Here is a 20633-nt window from a genome sequence, read left to right as displayed (position 1 = left end):
GTGTGTGTGTCAGGAGAGGGGCAGCGCCTGCTTCGGGGAACTGTCCCCGGAGAGCAGCCCGGACCCGCGGGGCGGCTCCCTGGGCCTCTCTCGGCCCTGCGGGGATGGGCAAGGAGGACGATCAAACTTTATCCCTCTCGGCGACTTCCTGCGTGCGTGGGCACGGGGAGCGGCGCCGGGCGAGGGATGCTGCATTGCTTCAGGAGCAGGCTCCGTCCGCGGTCCTCCAAGGTCCCCGGTGGTCCCCTCGCAGGGCCGGTGCATAAACTTGCTCCGCGTGCCGGAGGGAGGAGGGCGGGCAGCAGGCAGAGGGGAGCGAAGATGACAAGTTATTCGGAGAGTCAGGGATTTGGTGGTTGTCTTAGTCAGTTATTGCTGTTTTCATTGGCTGGCAGGGATCGGGGAGTTTCTGTCTGAACAGTTGTGTGTGTGTGCATGTGCGTGTGTGCATGTGCATGTGCGTGTGTGTGTGTGATTTTTGTCAATTGCAAGAGATCCACTTGCCATGGAGTTCTAGACCTCACAAGTCTGCAGGTTCTCTTCCCTTGCACTTCCTAGACCTAGACCCATATGTGTTGGTCTCTGGCCAACTCTGAGAGAAGGAGTGCAGGTTTTATGTCCTGGGGCTGACGGCCCAGCCGGATGGAAGAAACTGGTGCCTTCAGCCCTCCACAAATACACCCACCTCTCGTGTGCTGATTGCATGGCTGTTGGGAGGAAACTGGACCGGGGGTTCTCGGAGGGGATATCCCAAGACCCACGACAGCAGAAAATTAAGTGTCTGAAAGAGCTCTGTAACTGCAAGATGGTATTGCCATTCTTGGTCATAGGTATGGACCCTATTCTTACTCTTGTGAGAAAATTGTTCTTCTTCATATTTGCCGTCCTGACATGTGGCTTTGCAGAAGCTTTTGGGTGAGAGCCTAGCTTCTTCACAGCTCAATTGCGATTCGCATGCGTTATAGCCTCCAGTTATGTGTTCTGTTCTCATAAAAACACACGGACGCCCAACAATCTGATTGTATTTCCCCCTCAAAGAATTTAAAGACTTACCAAGTTGTCTTTATATTTTGGTAACACGTCTTCTGACTTTGCACAGTTTGCTTTTAAGACTATCTGGGTGTGGTATGCATGGAGCATTTTTAAATTTGTGCCTTGTGTCTTTTCCACTATGAGAATCTGTCAGGCTGGGTCTTCCTTGTGTGGGTACTTCGTGGAAGTGTTCTGCTGTGCTATTCTGGGGTAGGTAAAAGTAATGTGCTGAATTTTAACGGAAAGAACAATGAAAGTGAAGTGTTATGTCTGAAGGGCAGAAGTGTTATGGGAATGGTACCTTGTAAATGAATTTAGAGTTGTAAGATTTTCTTTTCAAAATCTTACAACTGATTATTTAAAAAATGTAAAAAGGTTGTGTGTGTGTGTGTGTGTTTTGGTGTTTGCTGTGAAGCCCTTATGTATACAGCTGCTTCCATTTGTTATTCTATGATTTCTCACAAGACTCAATTTGAAAGGCATCTCTTAGAGATTTGTTTAAGTCTTGATATTTTATGCCTGAAATTGAGGCCCAAGAATGGGAGGGACTTGGTCAGAATTACACAGCTAATATGAATAGTTCTAGGACTTACACCCACCCCAGATATTTTGACTCCCTTATTGTGTTCTTGTTATTATGAAGTGCAGTTGCTCCTTCACATCTCTTTCCTCCCTGACACTGTTTGTTAGGAAAGTATTAGTATTTCAAAACCCCATGAATGGGAATTCTTCTATAAGGAGGTGTTGGTTTGAGGCACATGCATTAGGCAAACATGGAAACAACTTACTCTATAAAAGTCCCTGAGAGACACTAAGGTTGAGTCTTGCATAGGAGACATCCTGTGTATGTGCAGCAGATGGCACTCTGCATTGAACTAGATCACAAGTCCAGCTTGTGCCACTTATGTTCTGCTGTAGTAGGTATGGGAAATTAGAACGAGGGGGGGGGGGCATTACAGTTCTGGTTAATTTTTTGCTTGAGAGGCATGTTTTTTGAAATCCATTTATCTTCAGTTTTGAGAATGAGTTCTAAGCAACATAGTTCAGCTAATTGGTAAATGTAGTTTTGAAGTTATAAAACATAACTCCTCACCCCCATTAAAATATTATTAAACTGGGTAAATAGGAATAAAAGTACAGGGGCTTATTCAGTATTTTTTTAGCACCATCTAGTAATTTTTCCTTTCCTTTTTGGAGCTCCCAGCTTGTGACGGTAACTAAGACTGATGTAAAATGTTTGTTGCATGCCTTCCTGTGTGGTTAGTGAAGGTGGCTGCTATTTTCAAGGATGGTTCTTTAGAGGGGGACTGCCTTTCATTGTGAGCTGTGTAATTCCTTTGCTAAATCAAACTGTTTAATCTCTGATTATGACAGTCTGACTGTTGGCATTTCCTAGCGGTCCACCGCTATGTTGAATTACTAAATCTTGTTTTCTTAAGTCTGTCACTGTACTGTTACAGTTTGTGGCTGCCCCTCTGTATTTTACACATTGTATTTCTTTGGCAGATATATCATTTCAGTTTAAACTGAAAGTTTTAACCGAGGTTACATTGCCTGACACAGAGGCAAATCCCAGTTCTTTAACTGGGTTCCTCATGTCTGGACCAGTCTTAGTTTCCCAGATCCACCCTAGCGCAAATATTCCACTGCACTTAAGGCAGTATCCCATATATCCATGCTAAATGTTTATGCAGTTCTTATAGCTGAATTTCTGTTTTCATCACCCCTCTAGCCCTAAGGTCCATTTCAGGTTAGAGACTGTGACCTCCGACTCCTCTTTGAATCTGACATTCTCACTTTGCACATAAGTAAACAATGGGAGCTGAGGGAAGTGACTTGATAGGTTACATTTGTGGTTAATTACACCTGCCATTAAAATTCTTTTAAATTCAAGTCCTAGTCCTATTCTTGATTTGTGTGGTTCCTGGCTCGTAATTCCTTACTATTGTTTTATTGTGTCCTCTCTGAATTCTGATAGAATATATTATTTTCAGGACACAGATTGACACTTGTCTTGTTCTCTAAATGTTTCATTTGTGGTACCTTATCTTACTGGGAAGATAAGGAAAAGACTGTGTATCTTATTACCTTTCTCTCTCAACTCCACAGTGCTGGGTATATAGGTGACACTCAGACAAGCATTAATTGAATATGTACCCTTTTGTCTGCTTGCTAGTAATAAGGCATACCCCTTCCCTGTTTTGCCTTGTTTAATGGCCTGTTGCTTAGGTTGTCACATTTGGGTAATTGCTTTGTTACTGCCAGAGTTGTCTTTTTGTATATTGCACTTCTTTACAATGGATTGATGGAGAGGGTGGGTAATGCTGGATTAGTTCTATAGTGGTACTAGCTTTCTGTCCAAAGCCAGCAAAAGTATAACTAGCCAGATTACTAGAAATACAGTAGAACCTTGGTTCTTGAACTTAATTCATTCTGGAAGGCTGTTCAAGAAACAATTTGTTCAAAAACCAAATCAGTTTATTCCTATTAGAAATAATGTAAATTGAATTAATCTGATCCAGATCCCCGAACGATTTATTTAAACATTTCTTATATAGAGTACATGTTTAATGTACTGTTTAATCTATAAATAAACACTTTAAAAGCAAAAGAGCATGAAATATAAGTGAAAATTTAACAAAAAGAAAATGAAATGTACAGTAAAAAGTGAAAATTTACATACACACTAGAACTTACCTTTAATGTTGAGAGCTATTGATGACTGAATATGGAGAGGAGGGATGAAGGAATGTTATTGTTTGGGAGGAGAGTCCCTTCCATGAAAATGTCAAGTAGCTATTCATCTGGGGTTCTTTCTTGCTTTTGTCTCTTTGCTCCACTGGAACTTGCTTCAGGCTCACTGGGCCTCTTTCTCACTAAAAACCTATCAAATGATGTTTGTTTTTGTCTGTATTTTAACACTTACCTGAAGTGAAACACTGCATTGTCATTGAACAAGTTTATTGCATAGTTTGCTGCTTCTTTGTCAGGGTGATACAGTTATTTCAATAAAACTTTGCATTTTTCCCCATTTCCCAAGCATTTCCTGGATTAGTGAAGTAGGAATATCCTCCTTTCCCTCCTTCTCCTCTGAAGAGAGCTCCTCAGCTACTGTCTGTTGCTGCTCCCTCTGAAGGTCTTGGAGTTCCTTGGTGGTCAGCTCAGTGTTGTGGTCCTCCACCAACTCTTCCACATCATCATCACCCATCTTCAAGCCCATGGACTTGCCTAGGCATAGTATACTCTACAATAGACACTGGCTCATCTTCAGAGACCTCAAAGTCTCTTTCAGCAATGGACTCAGGCCACAATTTCTTCCAGGCTGATTGCATGGTCCTGGAAGACACTCCGCCCATGCTTTGCCTATTAGCCTCAAGCAAGTGAAGATGTTAAAATGTTCCTTCCAGAACTCCCTGAGTATTAAATTAGTTTCAGAGGTCACCTCAAAACACCTCTGAAATAGTGTTTTTGTGTAGAGTTTCTTAAAATTAGAAATGACCTGCTGGTCCATGGGCTGGATGAGAGGAGTTGTGTTAGGTGGCAAGAACCTAACAGTGAAGAAGCTATACACCTCCATCAACTTGGCCTCCAAGCCTTGAGGGTGGCAGGAGTATTGTCCATTACAAGTGCCCTAAGTGGCAGTTGTTTTTCCTTGAGGTATTTCTTCACACTTGGGGCAAACACTTCATGAATCCACTCAAAAAATTGCCTGGTTCCCCAAGCTTTGCTATTCGCTCTCCACATCACATTCAACTTGTTTTTCATGACATCATTTTTTTTGATAACACATGACATTATTTTTCTTAAATTTAGAATGATAGACAATTAGAGGCTTAAATTTAGAGTCCCTACTCTCATTCCCACACAACCTAATGTCAGCTGGTCCTTCACTCGTTTGTGTCCCAGCAATGACTTCGCCTCCTGTGTGATATAGGTCATCTTTGGCATTTTCTTCCACAGGAGGGCTGTCTCATCAGAGTTGAACACCTGTTGGGAAACAAATTCCATGGCTTCTACGTATTCTTGAAATTCTGTCACAAAATTATCAGTAGCTACTTTGTTAGAACTGGCAGCCGCCGCATGCCTCACTATATTATGAATGCCACTTCTTTTCTTAAATTTATCGAACCATCCCTATTAGCCTTAAACAAATCACTTTCAGCACTCATGCCAAGGGTGTCTTTCAGGAGGTCATTGTGCAGCATCTTTGCTTTTTCACATATCATTGCCTCTGAAATGCTGTCACTGGCTGACTGCTATCACACCCTTAGCAACATCACACTTTTGATGGCCTCTTTATGTATTAAAATTGTGCTAATTGTGATTTCACCATGCCATACTTGGTAGCCAGATTAGACATGACAAACTCCTTTATCAGACTTTGCAATTATTACTTTTTAAGGCTCTATTGCTATTCTCACAACTTTCCTTTTCACTTGGCTGCTATCACTAACCTTCTTAGGATCCATGGTGACTTCCTCTATGTATCCTATATAATAAAGAGGGAGTATGCAAATTGACCGTCACTCCTCCACAAAGATGGCGGTGCCCACAGTGGAGGCGAGGGGGTTTCCGTAACACAAGATGGCTGCAACGAGCCTTAACAAGCAATCAGCAGGGACCTGAGGCTGTGCCCCCTCTCGGCGCTGGGCCGGGGGACCTGAGGCTGTGCCCCATGCCTGGCGGGGCTTGACAGGGGACCTCAGGCCACGTCCCCCACCCAGCGGGGCTTGACGGGAAACCTCAAGGCGTGCCCCCCGCCCCAGCGCTGGGCCAGGGGACCTGAGGCTGCACCCCCACTCGGTGGGGCTTGACAAGGGTGGGATTGGCCGGGTCTGGATCTATCCCAATGGGCGGGGGCCGGCCGGGTCTGGGTCTTGCGCGATTTTGAGATGCACATGGGTGGGCAGGGACTTGACTCTGGGTCCTGTGGTGCGCCCCAGACTCTGACAGGAGGAAGATTTTCATATACATTTTACTAATTTTCTTTTATCTCTGACACTTCTATTATAGAGAAAGGGCAAATAGCAATATTAAAATATTTTCTCTAATTGATCCCCTTTTAATGTGCATGAATTTCATGCACCGGGCCACTAGTTTAATAATAATAAGCAGCAACAAAAGTAAAACAAAACAAAACAAAACACGAAAATATTCACAGAACAGCCCTGACTGGTTTGGCTCAGTGGATAGAGCATTGGCCTGCGAACACAAGGGTCCCAGGTTCGATTCCAGTCAAGGGCATGTACCTTGGTTGCGGGCACATCCCCAGTAGGGAGTGTACAGGAGGCAGCTGATGGGTGTTTCTCTCTCATCGATGTTTCTAACTCTCTATCCCTCTCCCTTCCTCTCTGTAAAAAAAATCAATAAAATATATTTAAAAAAATATTCACAGAACAATTTCCTGATATGTTAACTATGCAAGGTTTAGCGGTAAACTGAGTTGTACTTGCACATTTTCTCCTTTGTTGTCTGAGAGATGTGTGACTGATCATACAGTTATCAACATGAAAGGGTTGTTGGGTGGGTTGAGAACCAAAGTTTTGTTCTACAGCCGAGAAATTTTTTCTGTGAACAACATGCTTGAGAACCAATTGTTCAAGATGGCAGACGTTCGAGAACTGAGCTTTGACTGTATGTGTTTGAATCAGATTCTATATTTATGGCTGTTTTAATCTCTAATGTTAAATTTTTAGGGTTCTAGATAAATATGTTTAGAGCAGACTTGTGTTTTAGAAAGCAAGCATCTTTTTACTTATCTCAAAATTTCACTTATTTTGAATCCCATAAAATATTTGAATAAGAAAATTTAGATCTGTTCAACAAATTTTGATTATTTGACCTTTTCTTTCTCAAGAACTCTACTTCAAAATGAAATCTAAATAGAAAATGCAGCATCAAAAATGGTGTATGTCAAAAGCAACAAATTGAATGTGAATCATTTTGGTTTTGGGGCTGTCTCATGTGTGAAGATGAAATCAAGGAGTGGTCATGGTCTTTTGCAATAGCACTTCATGGATACCATTATCTGAGTAACTGCTGAGATGATGCTTTTATTTCTTTTTATATTGTAACTTTGCAGCCCGGTGGGTTTTCTTAAAAATTACTATTTGTTTTCCTGTGATTAAGGGCAAGATTATCTTTTGAGATCTTGAAATAGCCACTCAATATAAGGAAATCCTCTATTTTTTACTTGACTGATGAATACTATCCCATGGCTCATGGATATATTAGAATTACTGGAATGACATATTATTAGGAAAACTAAGATGGAGGATATTTAGAGGTCAGATAGACCTGGTTAAGGAAACAAGAGTGTAAGAGTGGTGAAATGGCTTTTCCCTTAGCAGCTCAGCAAGTTACTACATTGTTTGCGGGTAGTTTTTATCGCGCGCTAACAGGTGGCGCGTGGCGCGGGCCATTTTTGCTAATTTTTTTGCGCAAATGGCAACATTCAGTAAAATTACGATAACTGCAGTTTATGTATTTATACGTTACCCGCATTCTACCGCTAGTCTATAAAAAAAGTATTAATACGTGTCCCGCGCTCTACTTACTACCAGTCAACGTAAAACGTATAAATACGTTTCCCCGCATACAATGTGTTACTATGGAGCTGAAAATGTCTCGTATGTCTCCAGGTTTTTCCCATTCAGTTCTTTTCCTATTCAATTCAATTTCATAATTCCGAATTACATTTTTTAAAAGATTAAGCTGAAACTGGTTTTTAAAAGTGAATTGGGGTCAAATTCTTCCACTAAGTACCTAAACTAAACTCAGTCTTGACTTACTCCCTGAGTTAGATCAAGCTTGGTGACATCTGTTAAAAACCTGTCCTCTGCAGGTTGAACACAAAAGAGAAACAATGCATTTATTTGTTTCACTGCACTTTGTTAAGTACTTACAGTGAGGTAACCTGCGTAAAAATTAAAGTTGACTTCAAGCAAAGTAATTTGAATAAGTTTAGTGAGTTATTGACCTATAAATTGTATTCAGACTTGAATTTCTTCTAGTGATAACAATATAACTTGGTAAATTACATCACCAACTGGATCTAATAGTATGCCAAAATTGAACTTTTTCTAATGCACTTCTGGAATAATTGGATAATATGACATTGCATTTTGATACCTCTCTTAAAAATAAGAGCCTTTTCCAGAGGTTCTTTAAGGGCATTAATGTTTATTAATCCAGAAGAGTGGTGTTTACCTTTTATTCTTTGTTTTTATACTTATTCTTACTATTTATTGTCCACTTTGTTGTTTGGGGATCACTTGTAATAATCACCAGAAATTGCTGTGGAGCGCATTAGGTGTATGAGGCTGTCCAGAGGACAGTCTCAATGTGCAGTCTTAAACTGTATTGCTTATAGGTTACATGATCCTTTAAACTTCATCTTTGCCTTCTAAGACAGGTCTACATTAGGCTTCTTATTTATTGATTGTAAGTGGCGTTACAGGATGTTTGAGAGTATTGCTGTTTGCTCTAAGCTTTAGTTTAGAGAAAGTTAATGTGACTAATAATTGGTCAAAGAATAGGAAAGCAAATAGGTTAGTGAACTGTGTGACCTATATAGTCAGAGGAGTAGATATAGAAGAAAGCATTTCAAGTCTGAGGGCATTGTGTTACCTCGTTTAATACTTATCATAACCCTTTGAGAGGTGTTATTATCCCAGTTTTATAGGAGAGGAAATTGAGGATGTGATAGGTTCACTTCTTCTTAAGTGCCATAAACTTTTAGTGCTAGGGATGTAAAGATGGACAAGACACATATTTTGGAACTGAGATTTAAGTCTCAGTCTGGCTAGAATTAAAGCCGTACGACACTGGTGTCAGTGTGAGTGCTCCTTCCCTTGCATCTTCTCCTTCAGCCATGTTTCTTTCTGAAGAATCTACTGCAGTCTTCTTTCAAGAGATCTCACCATCCTTCCCACTAACTACTTTTCTTAAATCTGTTTCTCCACTTTCCCCTCCAGGGATTAGCTGATGAGTCTAAGGTATGCTTTTTAGGTATCTTTGTAATTTAGTTTAGGATTCTAAAAACTCCCATTTATTGAGCATTGCTTCTATGTCAGACACTCTTATAACAGGCAAAGCACTACCCCCATTGTATTGATGAGAAAATCAGTACCTAGAAAGGTTAAGAACCTGGAGTTATTTAGAAAATATCCTGCTCTTCATGAGATGCTGTGCTGAGAAAGAGAACTGCCTCTGAAGTGGTTGGCCAGTAGACATCGACAAAAAAAGACTGTAACTGGCTTTGTGCCTTTCCCCCCCTTTATGGTGGTTTAGTGGGAGCTCTTAGACCTGCCTGCAAGAGTTGGAGAATATTTCACAGGACTGGCCTCACTTAAGCTGAACCATGAGGAAATATAATGTGGGCCACATTCCAGACAGTACCAAGATCTGATATGAAGTATGAGGAAGTAAGACATTTTTGAGAAACAGCCAGTAGTTTATTACAACTGGACTATGGGCAAGAATAGCTAGAGCCTGGCTGGTATGGCTCAGTGGTTGAGAATCAACCTGTGAATCAGGAGGTCACTGGTTCAATTCCTGGTCAGGGCATATGCCCAGTTGCAGGCTCGATCCCCAGTGTGGGGCATGCAGGTGGCAGCTGATCAATGTTTCTCACTCATCGTTGATGTTTTTATCTCTCTCCCCCTCTCTCTTTCTCTCTCTGAAATCAATAAAAAAACACATAATCCTAGAAAAAAAAAGCAACCATGTAAGTTGCTTGGTGTAAAAAACAAACAAACAAACAAACAAACAAACAAACAAAAAACCCCTCATAATCCTATATAATAAAAGCCCAGCAACCAAATGGTGGAACGACCAGAACAACCGGTCGACCAGTTGCTATGATGCGCACTGACCACCCGGGGGCAGACGCTCAATGCAGGAGCTGCCCCTGGGTGGTCAGTGCACTCCCACAGCGGGCCGATCCCTGCAGGCCATGCCCCTCACCAGTGCACGAATCCCGTGCACCAGGCCTTTAGTAAATAATAAATATCTTAAATAGCTAGAGATTAGGCTAGACAGCAGTAGTGATATCAATAATAATTAATATTTATCAAGTGCACCATTTGCCAAGCATTTTACATAGATAATTTCACTTAATTCTTGTGACACCCTAGGACAGTGATGGCGAACCTATGACACACGTGTCAAAGGTGACACACGAACTCATTTTTTTGGTTGATTTTTCTTTGTTAAATGGCATTTAAATATATAAAATAAATATCAAAAATATAAGTCTTTGTTTTACTATGGTTGCAAATATCAAAAAATTTCTATATGTGACACGGCACCAAAGTTAAGTTAGGGTTTTTCAAAATGCTGACACGCTGAGCTCAAAAGGTTCGTCATCACTGCACTAGGAGTAGGTACTATTATCCTTGTTTTACAGATAGTGAAACTGAGTTACCTCAGACTGGTAAGTGACTTGCCCAGGGTCACAGCTAGTGAATGACTTGCCCAGAATCACACAGGTAGTGAGTGGCATACCTTGCATATAAACCCAAGCAGTCTGGTTCCAGAGCCTGTGTCTTAACCATTGTGAGGGAATTAGACTGTGAAGGGACTTGTGAAGGAGTTGAAATTTTATTATGTGTTTTATGTTTTAAAACAACCCACAGTAGAAATACAGTTTATATCATGACCCAGCATGTGCATGTGTATATAAGAAAAGTTTTATGAAACAATATTTTAAATTTGTATGAGTGATACATAGTTTCTATCATGTTTTGTTAACACTGGTTGGGACCCACTTAAATTGATTTTACAATTTAAGCCACAGTTTGGAAAAATCCTACTAGTCAATAGGTGAGCATCTGAAGAATTTCAAGTAGGGCAATCACATGATCAGGTTTGTGCTTTTAGGTAGGTCACACTGGCAGCAGTATAAAGACTGGATTGGAGAAGAAGGGACCAGAAAGCAGAGAGACGAATAAGGGTTATTTTAATGGACCAGGTAAAAGATGCCTGAGTGAGGTAGGGCAGGAGCATTGGGGAGAGAGAAAAAGGAATAGAGAGAAGGGAGACTTAGGAAGTAGAATTGGTAGAACTTGTTGATTAGATGGGGACCATCAGCTCATACTTGATAGAAAAGGAAGTCAATTTAATTCAAAGCCTATCTGACTCTATTCTTCAGGCACTGAAACTGTGTGTGTCTCTCTTTACATACTATTTGGTTGTCTTTTCTATTCCTCTACTTTTATATATAAAAATGTGCTGACCTGGCTTAATTAAATGATTAATTAAATGATTTTTAAATTTATATAAAAAATTAGATGCCCACCCCATCCCCACATTCCTGCCTCCCCTCCCCTGCCCCATGCCATTAGAATCTGGAAGATTTGCACAGTGATATGAATAAGTTCACTTAGCATACTGAACACTCAACAAACCTTTGTTGAGTGTGTTCTGTGTTATACTCTCCCAAAGCAGAAACTCTTAACATTATGTTTATTAATTAGAGAAATACTTTTGAGTAATTTTTTGACTTTGTTATCCTTATCTTTTCATTTTTGTAATATTTGATTCCCTTTAGGGGGATATTGAACTTTGTATGTATGATGGTATTTAATTTTTTTACCTTAAAAAAAGGCAAAAAAAGTAGTTATTCATCAGCATGAAATCTTTTCTCAGTAAAATTTTAGCAATATTTCTTTAAAAAATATTTTTATTTATTTCAGAGAGAAGGGAAAGGGAAAGAGAGATAGAAACATCAATGATGAGAGAGAATCATTGATTGGCTGCCTCCTGCATGCCCCACACTGGGGATCAAGCCCGCAACCCAGGCATATGCCATGACTGGGAATCAAACTGTAACTTCCTTGCTCATAGGTCGACACTCAACCACTGAGTCATGCTGGCCAGGGTTAACAATCTTCCTTTCCACATTAGAAATGTAGATGTGAGTTTCATACTGCTTCTGCTACCCCAGTTTCTCAAGAGAGGTACATAAATAAAAATATGTAATTGAGAATAAGTTATTTGGAGTGATTCTCTAGAATTTTAATTGACCAGGCACTTTACTGGTTATTTTTCCTAGAAAGCACATATCTTTGGTCTTCTAGGTATTATAATACAAAGATAAGTGTCTATTTTATAACTATGACAGGTTTTAAGAGATATTACAATATCGATGTTACCAGAAAAGATTGTATTTGCAATGTAGTTGGTGAACCTTTTTAAATCTCATGGGAGCAAAGGATTTCAGTACCATTACAGAATTCTTTTAGTTTTGTGAAATAGTTAAGGAAATGAAGAGAAGGAAGTGTTAATAGGTATGTGTTTGTGCTTCCCAGTCACCAAAATAAAGGTAAATAATTGAAGAGGATTAGGAGCCATGTGGTATAATAAAGTTAGCCTCAGGGTTCTCTTCTTTTCTATTCCATTAACTTGCTATTTGTACTTGGGCAACTGACTTAACCTTTTTGGTTTTTATAAGTAAGGATGTCTGATTAGGTAAGCCTTAAGGGCTTCTTTAATCCTAAGTCGTATATCATCTATACTAATAAAAGGGTAATATGCTAATTAGGGTGCACATCTTCCGGACGTCCATCTGGACAAAGCCACAGTGACTGCGAGGTCCAGGGTTCAGGCAGCCATGGGCTCAGATAGCCTTGAGCCCTGGCAACTAGAGGCCCAGGGCTCAGGCAGCTATGGGTTCAGGCAGCTGTGAGCCCCAGTGGCTGCGAGGCCCAGGGTTCAGGCCTTGCAGCTGCCGCGGTCGGCAGTGGCAGCAGCAGTGGGGTAATGGGGGTGGCGCCTTCCCCTGATCAGCTTGGTCGCCTCCTGCAGAGGGAGGCTAAACTGCGGCTTAGACCCGCTCCCTAAGCCGTCAGTAGAACATCCCCTGAGGGCTCCTGGACTGTGAGAGGGCTGGCTGGGCTGAGGGACCACCCCCTCAGTGGACGAATTTTCATGCACCGGGCTTCTAGTTTTTATATAAAACACTAGAGGCCCAGTGTACGAATTCGTGCACCAGTGGGGTCCCTTGGCCTGGCCTGCGGGATCAGGCCGAAACCGGCTCTCTGACATCCCCCGAGGGTCCCAGATTGCGAGAGGGTGCAGGCCAGGTTGAGGGACCCCACCGGTGCACGATTGGGGCCAGGGAGGGACATGGGAGATTGGCCAGCTGGGGAGAGACTGTGGGAGGGCTCCAGGGGGTGTCTGGCCCGTCTCGTTCAGTCCCAATCGGCCGGACCCCAGCAGTAAGCTAACCTACCGGTCACAACATCTGCCCCCTGGTGGTCAGTGCATGTGATAGTGACTGATCGACTGGTTGACTGTCTGCCTCCTGGTGGTCAGTGCATGTCATAGTGAGCGGTTGACCGGCCTTAGCATATCATTAGCATATTACGCTTTGATTGGTTGAATGGCCAACCGGCCAACTGGACACTTAGCATATTAGGCTTTTATTATATAGGATTACTAGAGGCCCGGTGCACAACAATTTGTGCACTCGGGAAAGGGGGGGGTCCCTCAGGCCGGCCTGTGCCCTCTCGCAGTCTGGGACCCCACAGGGGAAGTCCGGCTTGTTTCTTCCGCCTCCCTCAGCCCGGGCCCAGGTTGATCGTTCCCGCCTCCCTCAGCCGCCCGGCCCAGGTTGTTCGTTCCCGCCTCCCTCAGCCGCCTGGCTGGCTTGTTTTGCTCCCACCTCCGCCGCCCAGCTTGTTTTCGGCCGCCTGGCTTGCTACGCTCCCAGCGGATATATGCAAATTAACCGCCATCTTGGCTGACAGTTAATTTGCATATACTCACTGATTAGCCAATGAAAAGGGTAGCGGTCGTACGCTAATTACCATGTTTCTCTTTTATTAGTGTAGATAAGTAATTTTATGTTATTGGGTGGCTTGTATAAAATCATAAACTCAAGTGTAATGTATTTGCTTATTCTTACAAGGGTTAAGGCTTGAAGTGAAGAAAAATAGCCTTCCATTTCCTTTTCAGGAAGTTCACATTGTTACTTCTCACATTTTGATGAGCAGTTTATCCTGCATTCCTCTGAAACAGGTCATTATGCTTTTAGTCCCATTTTCCCCTTTCATCTTTTTTCAATCCAGACTGCTCAGTGAATGGGGGGAGAGGTGAGGATGTGTGGGGGACTCCAGAGTTGGAGAGATGGGAGAAGGAAAAAAGCAGTTAATGTTGGAATGTTGAGGGAATATGGGACTGTTCTAATAATTTGTTAATTCTGAGTTGTTGCCAGCCAATCTGAGTGTGAAACCTTAATAAATGATTAGTGCCCCTAGTTGTCTATTCTCCCAAACACTGTGAACTGAGCCTAATAGTGTCAAGAACATAGATAGTCAGTGTTGGATACATGAGTCAGTGAGTTAAAGAGTCCTAGAGCAGTGGTTCTCAACCTTGGCTGCACATTAGAATCACCTGGGAATCTTCATAAAATCCTGATTTCTGGGCCTCATCCTCCGGAAAGTCGATTTCTTTGTTATGGGGTGGGGCCACAACATTAGTAACAAAGAAACAGAATTTCTGGAGGATGAGGCCCAGAAATCAGGATTTTAAAAAGATTCCCAGGTGATTCTAATGTGCAGCCAAGGTTGAGAACCACTGTTCTAAATGCTTCCACTCTGTGAATAATGCAGCTGTAGGTCATCTTGTTCTTTGTGCCTGGATACTACAGTGATGGGAATCACAGAAATGTGAAGGATTTGCTTTTCTTTGATTCAGGCAGCAGCTAATAATCTTAAAAGAGGTCACCGATGATGCTGAAACACGCAGGACTATGTAAAATGCTAAGTTAAAATAGTAATGAAAAAGACTGTAGTGCTATTATATTATACGTAATTTAAGAAATTGACATAATGCATTTACCTGGCAAGTTTTTGGAGTGAGTAGGGGAAAGAGGGAAGAGTGAAGGGCTAGGCACTGCAGAAGGGAGAAAGGAACTATTTGAAAGAGATGCTGCCAACTCTGGGTTTTCTTACATATATATATTTCCAAAGATGACAGATTTTTGGAGGTGTTTATTTTGGAACTAATCTTCTGTATTTCCAGCTGCCCCATTGTATCCTGTATATTGCACTGCTAGAATTCTGCTAGCTGCCATGAAGCAGGGCTGTGGCAAATGGTCAAGTGTGATAAAAACCCATTTTTCATTTTAAAACAGTATAGATATCAGAATACTTTAAAGAAGTATTTAAAAATAGATTGACTGGAGTTGAAGTAGTAAAAACCTAAGGAGAAGATTGAAAGTTTTTTATTTTAATGTAAATGCATTTCTTTTGTAAACAGAAGAATACCAGCTTGTATCTGTCTCTGTCAGTTTTTCTCTTTTTTTACTTCTCTTTCCCTGATCTAAGTGCTGGCACTAGAAGCACTGAATAGACAGGATAAATGAGTTTTCTAATCAGGAAGAGGTGGTGGTATTTTTTTATTTTTATTTTTGAGGGAAATCTGTATACTCTGTGTAAATGTCTTATTACATGTATGCACATTAATAGTTGGGTTTTGTTTCTTTATTTTGTTCTTATTTTAACCCAAAGAAAATGAAATCTTTTTTTTTCCACTTCCAGTTCTGACTTAAGCTTCAAAATGAAATGTCTAAGGATAGTAGAGATATTAAATCAGAATTACATGATAACATATTGCAGAATTTTGGAATATTCATTTATTAGATGGAGAATTGAACTCCAGGAAGTACGTTCTTTAATTTTAATATCTATTCTGCATTGGTGTTTGAGTAAAAATGAAATCAAGTTCATAGTTTGGCCAAGTGCCACAAAGTCAGGTGAGCTTTAAATATATAATGGCTTTCTTTTTAATGCTTGCAGTAAAGGGGGGAAAATAAAGGCAACTATAATAAATTTCTTGCCTCTAATGAGTTTTTGGTAAGATTAAAAGTAGAGACAAGCTGGAGCCCTGAGTTATGAATCTCCAGGTCACATCATAGCCAGTATCAGAAAGTAATAGCACGAGTGGAAGAAAAGACAGAAGATTACTACTGATCAGCAGGCTGTCAAAGCAGCTCACTTGGAAAGGCCCTTCTATCACCAGAGGGTTTCTTTTGGGGGAATGGGTGGTGAGAGAGTCCCTTCATAAGGAAATTATATTGTGTTTAGGCAAACAGACAAGGGGGAAAGTCTTTTTAAATTATGTCTGTAAAAACAAGTAGAATACCATATTTTGTTTATCTTGAGAAATTAAAACTACAGCTGTAATTGCTGCCCCAAGTATCCTTCCTATTTCCTGTTTTCTCTCCCAGAAGTCACATCCTCTCCAAATTGGTATTTACCATTTCCATGTGTTTATGATATATATATATATAAATGTATATATGCATTATATAGTATTGTAAGCATGTTTTAAACCTTATTTAAGAAGATATTAGACTGTATGTATCCTTATGCAATTTGTTCTCTGCTTAATGCTTTAAATATTTAAACTTCATTCATTTTTTATTTTTAACTTTGTGGTGTTTCATTCTCTATTTCACATATTTAACCATTCTTCTGTTGACTGAAAGTCTTTTTAGCTGAATATTTGGGAGGGGGTAGGAAAGAGGAATATATTATATCATTTTTAAAGTTAGACTGGGAATGTTGTTTTGACTTTCAAAACAGCCAGTTTCCTTTTTTGGTGTGGAATGTCCTCATTTATCATATTCCTGGGAAAACCCTTTGTACTTCCCAAGAGAAGACAGAGAAGAGTAATGTTTCATTACACAGATGAACATGTCTTGTGTAAAATGCAGAACAGCATCTGCTGTAATACAGTAAGCTTATGAGGGATTAAGCTGCTGCAGCAAAATCATGGTTTACTGTATAAAAACTCTCAGATTTTTCAAGTGCAGACAAGCTATTGATGGAAAATTGTTGGCATTTATTTATTGTTTCTTTTCTGTGTGTTTGGAATAAATTGCAATTTGGAACATTTTTATTTTGCAAAAGGGTATGTGTCTTAAGTGGTAAAAAGACTTCTTGAATTGTATCTTGGTTTGGTGGAGCAAAGGAAAACAAGGTCTAGGAATGAGGGGAGTTACTTCTTTTTGAGTCAGGTAGTTGGTGTGAAAGAAATATTTCTTTCAATAATAAATCATATATATATTTGCCAGTGTATATTCTTTCATTGTAGTCATTGTTTTAAAAAAGGCAATCTCTGATAAATATTTTTTCTTCTTTGATTTTTTCTTCTTAACATCTTTGATAATGGATTGAAAATTTTGCAAAATACACGCACAGAGCTTCATTCAGGTTGTCCCTCCAAACAATTTGCTGTAGTGCATTAACCAGAAATGCTGATGCAGCAAGGGAAACACTAATAAATGGGATGCTTTCCAGGGACTGTTGCCAAGGTAAGGCAAACACAAGCCGAAATTGAGAAGAAAATGTTAGTTAGGCACCAAAGATGTAGTCTGGTCAGATTTGCTTGCTACTCATGGTGAATATCCCATTCTAATTAAGTTAATTGAGGCCTACACAGTTTGAATCACCAGACTATCTTAAAATGTGACCCAACTTTAAGCATTTAGAATAATGCAAGAATAGTCTTTAGGCTAAAACTGATTTAGAATGAAAACTCGAATTATTGGATAAATTATTGTGCCTCAAGAATGATTAAGCTTAACCTCCTGTTTCTTCCATTGTGGTTCTGAAGGAAATGATGCTGAATGGACCTGCAAGCAAAAGAAAATATTTCTTTTTTGGTAGGAATGATTAGCTAAAAAGAGGAGATGAGGCATTGCTAATTGAGAATGATTTTTGTTTTTTCACTAGTGGTGCTTTTCATACAAATCACGCAAATATACAGTGGGGCCTTGACTTACGAGTTTAATTCGTTCCGTGACGGAGCTCGTAACTCAAATTACTCGTATGTCAAATCATTAAAGTGAACGAGTGAGACACGTGATGCTGGGCTGATGTTGTGGCGTTCACTGTGACGTTCGCTGCGCCAACTAGTGGTGGGGTATCTGAAGCTGGTTCGTAACCCGAATTTTAGCTCGCAACTCAAAGCAAAAAATCGGCTGAGAGAGACGGGCTCGTATCTCGAAAAACTCATTAGTCGGGACACTCGTAAGTCAAGGCCCCACTGTATATTTTTTCACAATTATTTTACCCACAAATAATGTAGGTATGAGGAGAGGAGGTAGTGGTTTGTGAACAGACTTTTAAAAATATTGTCATTGTTATTTTTGAATGATCTCTTACTCAATTTGCCGAGTCAAGCCTTTTGAAACAACTCCTAAACCAGAGAATTGTGTGGCTAGGGCCAGGCAAATGAATCAGAGTTTTTTTTTAGTGCACCGAACAAGTTTTGCAAACTTGTTTCTGAAACTAGTGAAAGTTTCTGAATGAATTTGGAAAGCCTGAGTCTTCTATTGCCAGGGTACCCTTAAGTTTTTTTGTTTTTTTTAAAAATATATTTTATTGATTTTTTACAGAGAGGAAGGGAGAGAGATAAAGAGTTAGAAACATCGATGAGAGAGAAACATTGATCAGCTGCCTCCTGCACATCTCCCACTGGGGATGTGCCCGCAACCCAGGTACATGCCCTTGATCGGAATCGAACCCGGGACCCTTCAGTCCGCAGGCCGACGCTCTATCCACTGACCAAACCGGCTTTGGCTACCCTTAAGTTTTAAAAAACATTTCTTATTCTTCATTTTTTATTATAGTTTTATTGTGTTTTGAATGCATAGAGATGGGGCAAAAAAAAATCCTTTTTTAAAAAAATTTTCCCTTCTTTAAAATAATTTTTAGAAGTATTGGTTTATGAGTTGTTGCTTTAGATTCTCTATTTTTACATCTGTATGAATTTACTATGTGGTTATCAAAGAGTCAATATTTTTTCTGACAAAATGCATATTTTAGTTTCTCATAACCAATCTGGATTTATTCTAGGTTATAACTCACATTCTTTTAAAAGTTCCCTTTTGTCCTAAGGGTCACTGTAATAATAACCAACTGGCAGCTAAGATTGACCTAAGTAATATCTTTTCACATTTTCTTTTCTTTTTTGGCATTATATACTGAGGTATCCATGTCACCAGGCTCAGGAGGGCCTTTTCCTTTTACATTGACTTTACTTTTTTCTATTCTTTTAGGTCTTTTACTACCATTCCTACAGTGGTTGGCAAGATATCGTTTCTACCTCACTCTCCATGTACCATGCCAGTGACATCTTAGCTGCTAGAGTGTGGAGCTGGCCTGTGGGAGTCAAGTAAGTGCCTTTTTTACTATTTGGCATGGTTTTTGCTTACTTTGCAAAGCCATGTGGAGGAATTTTTTTAAGATTAGTTTTTAAAAAGGCACTTGCTTGATCCTTGTGGGTTGGCTCTTTGCTCCAGCCTGCTACTGAACACCTGGTAGCCAACATGGTGCTGAATTTAGCGCGGTGACTATTGCAGAATGAAACATTTTTAGTAGGGTAGACCTGATCTGATCTTGGCTTGATTAGACCGTGTATAGATGAACAACCCCTGTCCCATCTCAGAATCAATCAGAACTTGTGTTAGCTCAGTTAGTTACTTTGGCCTCTTGGAAATTTAAGATTATGACCAAGGGTCTACTGGTCTAAACCAACTGGGTTGTATGGAAAAAGAAAAGTTCTCCCAGGAAAGCTAATGACCTTGACACTTACCTGAATTAGTTTACCTTACTATATAGAAATGATATTTGCCCTCAATGAGGTTTGGATTTCTGTATTTATTGCTAAAACCTGGTATTTTACTTTTGCAGGTCACCTTGTAAATTTTGCTACATAAATTAACACATCCCTTGTTATGTCATAACAACCATGTAAGGGAGAGTGTTTTCCTGCTCTGTCTTAGGTATTGGTGATGTGACCTGTTCACGCAGGGGAAACTTGAACATTCTCAGGTATGTGAAGATCATGATTCGTAAGCATTTGCTTCCTGCAAAAAAAACCCCAGTTTATTTCAGTGTGAACTCATTATGTGGTTTTACAAAATCAGTCTTGCCAGTTGATGTTCCTTCCCCTGATATTACAGAGCAGAGATTGGCAAACTATAGCTGGGACTACTGTATTTTTGTAAATAAAGTTTTATTGGAACACAGGTAGATCTGTTCACATATTGTCAGTGGCTGCTTTTGGCACTACAGCAACAAAGTTGAGTTGTGACAGAGACAAAGCCTGAAATATATGATTCTTTAAGAAAAAATTTGCCAACTCATGCTATAGAAGAACTAAACTTCAAGTTGCATTTAGATATAAACTTTCTACAACCACAGTTAAATTCAAATAGTCTTCTAAAGGGAAAGCCAAGGCCTGTGTCATAATGCTGAGTAGGAAGTAACATTTGCAATGTATATAGTGGTGGGATTACTAATACAGGTTAATGAAGAGGAAAACTATGTATGACAGTAGTCCACTTTTTATTGTATTATCTCCCCGCCCCTATCCCTCAGTAGATGTAAACATTCATTCAGTGGTAGGATATTATTTTTCTTTCTAGACACACTAAAGCAGGGGTCCTCAAACTTTTTAAACAGGGGGCCAGTTCACTGTCCCTCAGACCGTTGGAGGGCCGGACTATAGTTTAAAAAAAAAAACTATGAACAAATTCCTATGCACACTGCACATATCTTATTTTGAAGTAAAAAAACAAAACG

At 40.1% G+C, this 20633-nt stretch overlaps 1 long non-coding RNA gene across 1 annotated transcript in view; it reads left to right on the top strand.

Annotated features, from left to right (window-relative positions):
• Nucleotides 1–15491: 15491 nt before the first annotated feature.
• Nucleotides 15492–20633, top strand: part of LOC106725819 — a 9766-nt gene continuing 4624 nt past the window's right edge. The window contains exons 1-4 of the long non-coding RNA XR_001361802.1: nucleotides 15492–15793; nucleotides 17244–17356; nucleotides 19106–19221; nucleotides 19740–19880. This is a non-coding gene — a long non-coding RNA (uncharacterized LOC106725819). The remainder of the gene's footprint in view (nucleotides 15794–17243; nucleotides 17357–19105; nucleotides 19222–19739; nucleotides 19881–20633) is intronic.

The sequence above is a fragment of the Myotis brandtii genome, unplaced genomic scaffold (genome assembly GCF_000412655.1).
Source record: "Myotis brandtii unplaced genomic scaffold, ASM41265v1 scaffold190, whole genome shotgun sequence".
Taxonomy (NCBI): domain Eukaryota; kingdom Metazoa; phylum Chordata; class Mammalia; order Chiroptera; family Vespertilionidae; genus Myotis; species Myotis brandtii.
Note: the sequence above shows the minus strand (reverse complement) of the source record. Positions and strands in the feature narration are given on the sequence as shown.